This window comes from Venturia canescens, chromosome 10 (assembly GCF_019457755.1).
Source record: "Venturia canescens isolate UGA chromosome 10, ASM1945775v1, whole genome shotgun sequence".
Lineage (NCBI taxonomy): Eukaryota > Metazoa > Arthropoda > Insecta > Hymenoptera > Ichneumonidae > Venturia > Venturia canescens.
The window spans coordinates 8,217,898-8,224,872 of NC_057430.1; the positions used below are offsets into that span (position 1 = coordinate 8,217,898).

At 38.5% G+C, this 6,975-nt stretch overlaps 1 pseudogene; it reads left to right on the forward strand.

Moving 5' to 3' along the window:
- Positions 1–286: 286 nt before the first annotated feature.
- On the forward strand, positions 287–6,652 carry LOC122416889 (ribosome biogenesis protein BMS1 homolog; annotated as a pseudogene).
- Positions 6,653–6,975: the final 323 nt, after the last annotated feature.

Genomic DNA, 6,975 nt, shown 5'->3' on the forward strand with positions numbered 1-6,975 from the left:
CTATTGAACAATAATTTCTTGAAAGTCTGAATAAACCATCGTTTCTTCTTCGATATTAAGAAACGAGAGATTTTTGAGTTTTAATTGAGAAACCTTACTTTAATCCAGCTTGTCTCCAGGCTGACATTGTTCAGTTTTTTTATTTTCTCCTTGAAGAGTCGAACTGAATGGATTTTAATGGAGAGGAGACTGCTACGAATCTAGTGCGCGTGCGTCAAATTTTGTGCGAGAAGAACCCTGATCAGAATGTGGTGTTCCAGTAGTCAGTACCGCTACGAGGCTACGGTGTTTCTCGTCAACCCTTCGACGGCTCTCATTCATAACACACATCTATAAGCCCATCGGCTAGTGTTGGGCTAGTGACTTCGGCCAACCGGAAATAGTGACGGCTGCCATTTTTAGCCAATCTAGTCCCTACCCGAAAACACTTACAGCGACATCTATGTTTACATCTAGAACTATCTGACTGCAGTTGTTATTTTACGCGCATTACTCCGACGGCAGGGGCGGCAGGGTGTCAAATGGACATCGGGCGATTCTCCATCGTGTCAAATGCCCATTATTGCTGATGTAAATAAACTATAGTAAGATGTCGAGTGAATTTGACAGTGTTAAGCAAAAAACTCACAGGGATCGACATTCGGGTCGCAAAGTCGAAAAGAAAAAAGCGAAAAATAAGCACGAACAGGTACTGTTTATTTGAAATTTATTAACATTTCGATTTCTCGCCTGCATTATTTTATGAAGTAAAAGTATTGGTTGAAAAATTCAAAAAAATTGAAATTATTTTCAATTTATCATCAATAAAAAATGCTTCAAAATAGAAATTCTTTTTTTTAAGTTATTGTTGATGAGTTGTTGATGAATTTTCATCGTACGAGCTTAATTTAACGGTGGACCTATATTTACTACCTGCAACCAATTTCATCATAAGTAGAGAATAATCTTCGGTTCAAAAACGTATCTAAATGCAGCTTTAATTCAATAAAACAAACTTTAACATATTATTAAGTTTGATTGATTCATAGGAAGAATATTTTTCCAGATTTTAACAGACAAACAGAAAAATCCGAAAGCCTTCACCTTTAATTCGGCAATAAGAGCAGAGAGAAGGTTCCGCAGAAAGCAAGACATAAACACAAAAAAACAGCATATACCATTGGTAGATAGAACACCGGTAGAACCACCTCCAATATTGGTAGCTGTTGTCGGACCTCCAAAAGTGGGTAAATCTCTGCTCATACAATGTTTGATCAAGAGTTACGCGAGACAGCCTCTCTGACCAATATCATTGGTCCAGTGACGGTGATATCAGGCAAAAAGCGTCGTATAACATTTATGGAATGCAACAACGACATAAACAGTATGATCGACATAGCAAAAGTAGCTGATCTTGTATTGCTCCTTGTGGATGCATCATTCGGTTTTGAAATGGAAATATTCGAATTTTTAAATATTTGTCAAGTTCATGGAATGCCAAGAATAATGGGAGTTTTAACGCATCTTGACCTTCTCAGTAATACAAAACAATTGAGAAAAACAAAGAAAGCTCTTAAAACTCGTTTCTGAACTGAAGTTTACGCAGGTGCAAAGCTCTTTTATTTGTCAGGTTTGATGCATGATGAGTATCTGCGTACAGAAGTAAAGAATCTTGCAAGGTTCATTTCGGTTATGAAATTTCTACTGCTCACCTGGAGAACCAGCCATTCCCACTTGCTTGCCGACAGAATTGAAGATCTGACTGCGCCGGAACTTGTTAGACAAAATCCCAAAATCGACAGAACGATCAGTCTTTATGGCTACGTACAAGGCGTTCCGTTGAACAAAGAGACTTTGGTGTATATTCCAGGCTGTGGGGATTTGAGGATAAAAGATGTAAGTTTTCTTCCGGATCCTTGTTCTCTTCCGGAATAACTGAAGAAAAGATCACTTGTAGAAAAAGAGCGGTTTATTTATGCTCCATTTTCTGGTGTTGGTGGAATCGTCTATGACAAAGACGCCGTTTATGTTGAGCTCGGTGGCAGCCACTCCCACAAAGAAGATGACACCAGACTATTCTCCAATCTTATGAAGACTTAGGAAACCTTGGGTGAAAAACTGCAGCGAAGTGAGATGAAGATATTCAACGATGCTGAGCCAATAAAGGCACAAGATCTTGCAGCTCACTTTGCATCTGGTATGAGCGAAGAAATCATTGTGGAGGAAAGTAGAGTGAGAAGAAAAGTTATTTTTGCGGATGAGATTGGAGAGAAAGAAGAAGTTACGTCTGGAGATCAAAGCGATTCGGAAGATGAGAATGAATCGAACGAAGAAGACGAATCGAATGACGAGGACGGAGATGAACTCGATGAAATCAATGAAGGAGATAAAAATCTCAATGAAAAAGTTGAAGATGAAAGTTCAGACAGAAATTCTTCTAAGCGCAAAGTAGCTGACGAAATTCAAGCTAAAAGCACAAAAAAATTGAAAACTAAGAGTTCGTTCGGCGCGGACGATTTGGAAGCAGAACTGTCTGAACTACGTGCTGAAGGAACAGTCAAAATGAAGAAAGTGGTGGAAAGCGAACCGACGATTTATCGAGCACTCACAAAAGAATCTGATATTCACGTAAAAGAGGGAATAACTCAAGCTCTTGGAATGTTGAGTGAAAAAACGATGAGAATCAAAGAACCAAAATTAAAAGGCTCGGAAGGAATCAACAGAGGACGAGAGTTTTGATGAATTGAGTGACAATGATGCAGAAGGAGAGCCCGAAAACGCAGAATCCGATGATGGAGAATACGATTCCGAAATGGAAGAAAGTGAGGAGGGAGAAGAAAATGAGAGTGAAGGGGACGAAGATTTGAAATGGAAAAGCGATTTGGTAACAAAAGCGAAAGAATCTTTCGCCAGTCATTAGCGAAATAATTCCAACCTCATGTCCCTAGTTTACGGTACAATCGCGTCGTCGAGAGAAGAAGATAAAGAGGAAGGAAAGGAAATTGGTGGAATATTCCGGGTAGTGAGTGAGGAACAGAGACGAAAGATTCAAGATCGCGAGCTTAAGAATCGCGAGGTGTCAGCATTTTTCACAAGCGACGAACCGCGCGACTGGCTGGACCCGAAGAATAAAATGCTCGTTGTCGATCGTTTCGTAACAGGCAAGTAGAAAGAATCAGAAGACGCTGAAGAACTTTTGAAACTTGACGATATCAAGGAGGAGGATGTTTACGGAGATTTTAAGGATTTAGTGATTGAGGAACGCCATGAGGCCGCTGTAGAAAAAGCTCCGGAAGAATTGGGCAAGAGCGAAATTGAAAAGAGAAAAAAATTAATGGAAAAAAAGCACAAACTTAAAGCCGAGAAACAGTCGAAATTGAACAAATCGGAATTTGAAAATCTGGATGACGATACGAGAGTTCAACTCGAAGGTTTCCGGCCTGGAATGTACGTACGAGTAGAAATCGATTCGATCCCGTGCGAGCTGGTGAACAATCTCGATCCTTCTTATCCCTTGATTATCGGTGGCTTGCTGCACGGTGAGGAAAATATTGATTTTGTGCAAACTCGAATAAAGAAACATCGTTGGTACTCGAAGATTTTGAAGACGCGTAATCCACTAACAGTGTCCGTTGGTTGGCGAAGGTTTCAAACGATACCAATTTTTTCGAAACTCGAGGATGACATGAAAAATCGAATGTTGAAATATACGCCTGAGCACGTTGCTTGTATGGCTCATTTCTGGGGCCCGGTGACTCCGCAATCCACTGGAGTTCTCGCGATTCAGAACGTCCCAACGAAACAGCCAGGTTTTGGTATTGTAGCGACCGGTTCGGTCGTCGAAACCGACAAGACTACTAGAATTGTAAAAAAGCTCAAACTCACCGGTGTGCCATTGAAAATCTATAAGAAAACTGCTTTCATCAAAGACATGTTCAACTCGAGCTTAGAAGTAGCGAAATTCGAGGGGGCCAGAATAAAAACTGTTTCGGGAATTCGTGGGCAAATAAAAAAAGCTGTTTCCAAGCCCGAGGGCTGCTTCCGTGTAACTTTCGAAGACAAAATTCAACTGAGTAACGTCTGAGTGACAAGTGAGTGAGTATTTTGTCGCACTTGGTACAAAATAGACGTATCCAAATTTTACAATCCAGTTACTTCGCTGCTCTTGCCATTGGCTGAAAAGAGCCAATGGCACGGTATGAGAACAACGGGCCAACTGAAAATAGACAATGGCATAAAAGCTTTGCCAAACAACGATTCTCTTTACACGCCGATCGCTCGTGAACCGAAAGTCTTCAAACCTCTCGTTATTCCACGCAATCTTCAGAAAAATTTGCCCTATCGAGACAAACCGAAATTACAACCGACTTTGAAGAATCGCAAAGTCAGTTTCGAGGCCACGAGGCCTGCGGTCCTTCGCGAACCGAGGGAAGAAAAAATATCTAAACTTATGAAAATGATACGAACCACGTACAGTCACAAGCAAGAAAAACTCAAAGAGGCTACATCCCAGAGAATAAACGCTTACAAGGCGAGGGTTGAAGCTGAAGAAATGAAAAAAATGAAACGGCAGAAACAACTTAAAAAACAAGTTTTCCGAACTTTGAACAAAATGGAGGCGAAAAAACGTCGTTATCTTACAGAGGAGTAGAAAACGCGGAAGTCGAGAGTACTTGGGAGTTGTGGAGTTCGTTTAGATCACTGTGCGGCTGTGATAAAAATAATTGGGATTAACTCTGATAGTGAGCAAGGATTTTACACAAGGATCACTACACTATTTATTACAAACAAAAAAGGATATCCAATTGTGAGCAAGGCGCATCAACATTTAGTGCGAAAATTTTCTGCTTATGAAATACAGTCCATTCGCACCGGAGCCAATTGATACAAAAAACATGGGACATTGTGGTAGGTAATTATTTTATCTTTGATAACAGCTCAGAATCCTTTGGGTACAATCGGTTATTTTGATTTTTGAAATTCGAAATTTGTTGCATAAAAATATTCAATCACTGTTTGTGGTCTCTAATTATTTCATGTTTGTAAACACAATCAGAGTTGCGATGCCAATGGACCGATCGAAATGTTCGCGAAAAAGTACGAAGACTATCTGCAGTTCCCCTTGCAACCTTTAATGGACAATCATCTCCAATCTTAAACGTACGAAATTTTCAAGAAGAATCCTTACAAATACACGGAGTATTAGAACGCAATTCGGAAAGCATTATCTCATATTGGAAGGAGAGAAGATTCCCAGGATTGAACATTGATAGTATAGAATGGAATTCCAACAATGAATTGTTTGTGATTTTATTCATATTTTTTTAATCTTGTAAATCTGGTGAAATACAATTAGCCAGAGAAATTAACTTAAGGTGATGGATCAGTCGGTAATTGTAGATCGAATTTTCGAAAGTTGATTTCTGCCGCACCGTCAACCAATTGTGTTGAAATTTGAACTGTGAATACGGTATTGTGTTACAATTCCGCTGACATGAGGGTTTTTTGAAATTTTAATTTTTTTTTAAATGTTTGTATTACCATCTGTGTAATCGTACAATAATTCAGTAAATATCCATTAAATCGTAATTTGGCGAATGTCAGCGTATCGGCAATAAAAAAAACACATATTTTGAGCTTTGTTGTATAAAAATCCGTCATGAAATGAAGGAGAAAGAAGCTTTTAAAAATTTATTGAAAAAAATTATCAACATTGCTTTATCGAAATGTGCGCGACCATCAGTTTCTGAAAAGACAAACGAAGAAGCATAAGAGAAAGTGACGTTTAGTATACGTCATGGATTTGACAGAAAGTCTTCTTGTACAGTGTAGTGCTGTGGTAAAAGTGTTTTGCTGATAAGAATAAAGGACAAAATATACAGCGGAACGAAAGTTACATGGGTGGATACGTCGAAGCCCTGGACTCGCTGGGAGGATATTGAAATTTTGGAGAAGATAGAATGAAAGGGAGCAAAAATAACTGGAGAAAAAACAGCGAATGAAGATGTGAAATTTTCACTAATTGTGGTAATTTTTTTTTTCAATTTGACTGTTTATCTATGTCTATCGCTTTTTCAAGCGAGAACCCAGCGGTCTTCACTGCTGGAGAGTTCGATTCTCATTGAACAACCCATCGATGAAAATCGTTGGAGATATTCGGAACGAACTAACGTTCTCCCGGATAAACAATATAAATTGTTTAATAAATTTTACCGCTTTTTCAAGCGAGAACCCAGCGGTATTCACTGCTGGAGAGTTCAATTCTCATTGAACTAACCAACGATGAAAATTGTTGAAGATTTACGGAACGAATATCGTTTCTTCTTATAAACAATACAAATTTTTTATTCTATTTTACCGCTTTTTAAAGCGAGCAGCAGTTTTTACTGTTCATCCATCGGGTTTTTCGTTGAAACCTGATGGAAGCATCGCGTCGCGACACCTGTCGGTAGTCTGCGCAGTAGCTCATTTTGAGTTCTACAGTATCGACAGGGGAGAGAAGGATGCGACAACGTATTATCGTGTAATCCATCACCTTAAGCTTCAAATGTTTTGCTTTTCCAAATAAGAAAGGCGAAAAAACGTCGCTGACAACCGAAGCCTTTGTTTTTTTGTAATCGTGTAAATTTGCTCTTTCAACTTTGTTAATGCAATAAATAAGTATGGTTTTCAATTCTGTTGTTCGTTGCTTTATATTAAAAACGTAGATTGATTTATTTATCTACAAGTTACAACAATAATTATATTTATACACATATATTATCGAATATATTACATTGTAATATTGCAAATAGCAATATTACGTGTGGCTCGTTTCTTCGCATTTTGAAGTGTAGCTTGTAAAACTCGCCACGATGTAAGAGTATGATGGTCCGTTGAATAATTATTATTTGCACCCTGGAAAAAAATTCACTCGTTATCTAAAGTCTGAATAATAAAACTTTTAAAGTGCTCGGAAATGTAGATTAAATATAAAAATATTTATCAAATTAAGAA